Raw genomic sequence first — 1,787 nt, 5'->3', positions numbered from 1 at the left:
ATGATTACATCAAAGAGTATCGCCTCTGAAATTATACGAGAAATCAAAACCTGGAGGACGCTGGGACTTTCTCGCAACGCGGATGTAAGAACTCCAGCAAGAATGAAAAAAAAAAAAAAAAAAAAAAAAAAAAAAAAAACGGCGAGATGAAAAAAAGGACAAAGAGGAAGAGATCAATCTACATAGTCGCGGCCTTCGGACGTGCGTATGTACGAGCGGTTTACGGAGTAAGGTAAGCGGCGACGGAGTGAGTAAGAGTCGATAAAGAATCCGCTCTAATCCTCAGCGTGCGATGATCGAACGAGGAAGTCGAAGGCGGCGAAGAAAGTTAATTCGCGATTGTCCGGCGTCGCGCCGTTCCACCGTGACTAACTCACGCACCGCGACGAGGGACTGGTTTTTCCCTTCTAGCGCTCGTCGCCCTCGTAAATGTCTCCTTCTCTTCTCCCCCTTTCCCCCCTCGAATGAAGCGGAATGCGTGTTGCGAGGAATAAGAAAGTCTCGATGTTGAATTACGGTACCGGAGCGACGTGGTGCCGTCGACGGCTTGGCATCCGCATGAAAACGGCACGACGTAAATGAATTATTAATATTCACTGTTCGCTACCAGCGAGGAAAGAGGGGGATCGATACTTTTCGTTTTCGACCCCCTTAACTTCACGCGATTGTAGACAATTTTTAGAACTTTTGAATGAAATAGTTTCACGTATTCATTTTCAATGCTAGAAAGACAAAGTTATTGGAGAGATTTTAATTTTTATAGTTATGATATTGATAAAAGTGTTTTGCTAATTTATTATATTTATAATGTATGAATTTGTTTTCAAACCTTTTGATTTCTTTTTTGCGAGCACTGCTATGATAATGCTTTTCTAGGAATAAATTATGTAAAACTAATATGCAGTGAAACTTGAGATATAAAAGCATGTAATAAATTACTAAATATATAAATGCATAGATTGTGTAGATATATAATATATTATATATGTTGAGTGCGCGCGGGACTAAGCATGGCGCACTTTCTCTCGAGCGCAAATATTAAAGGCTAATCCGAGAAGGATGCTGGCTGTTTCATGGTCGGGCAGAAACATCCAGATTAACATATATTAGATATAAATTCTTTTTTTATTACCGTTTGTCCATTTTATCCGATTTGATTTATCTCTTTGTAACAAAAATATCGAGGACACAATAAATCTTTCGAGAGTTACAAACAGTTACAAATTTGAGAAAATTTTAAACTCCCACAAGACAAAAAGATATAATAAAATCTATTTTTCATTTATTTTAAACAGACTTTTTGTTAATATAATAAATGCAATTTTAATTTAAAGATTAATAGCCGTAATATATTTTAATAAAAAAAATTTAATAAAATTATCTTTTCTAATAAATTTAGAATAAAATCAAGTCCAACTATATAAAAGCATTAATAGCCGTGTGTATTTAAGGTTCATTCAACTTTTGCGTGTTTACACACGCGAGCATTATTGCCAAGAATGGCGTTGAGATGACACGTCGACTATAGTGTGCACCACGTTACACCGCTATTCTTCCATAATTGCGTTTCATGCAACTCGCAGCACCATCAATTTTCGTCCCCCTTTCCCCTTTCCCCGCGTCGAAAGAGAGCAACGGAGGGCAGTGCATCCCTAAGATTCAACACGGAATATCTCCCATACCAGGCCGCATTTCCTCGTCGCTTCGCGCGGCCATTGCTCCATTAATTACTCTAAAATCATATTTTTCCGCTCGCGGAATCGCGCGCGCGCGCGCCTTCGCCTTCT

At 38.8% G+C, this 1,787-nt stretch overlaps 1 protein-coding gene across 4 annotated transcripts in view; it reads right to left on the bottom strand.

Annotated features, from left to right (window-relative positions):
• The window catches only part of Eip74ef (Ecdysone-induced protein E74), a 188,081-nt gene that overhangs the window by 152,875 nt on the left and 33,419 nt on the right, over positions 1–1,787 (bottom strand). The gene's annotated exons all lie outside the window — the stretch shown is intronic.

Source organism: Anoplolepis gracilipes, chromosome 7, assembly GCF_047496725.1.
Source record: "Anoplolepis gracilipes chromosome 7, ASM4749672v1, whole genome shotgun sequence".
NCBI classification, from domain to species: domain Eukaryota; kingdom Metazoa; phylum Arthropoda; class Insecta; order Hymenoptera; family Formicidae; genus Anoplolepis; species Anoplolepis gracilipes.
Note: the sequence above shows the minus strand (reverse complement) of the source record. Positions and strands in the feature narration are given on the sequence as shown.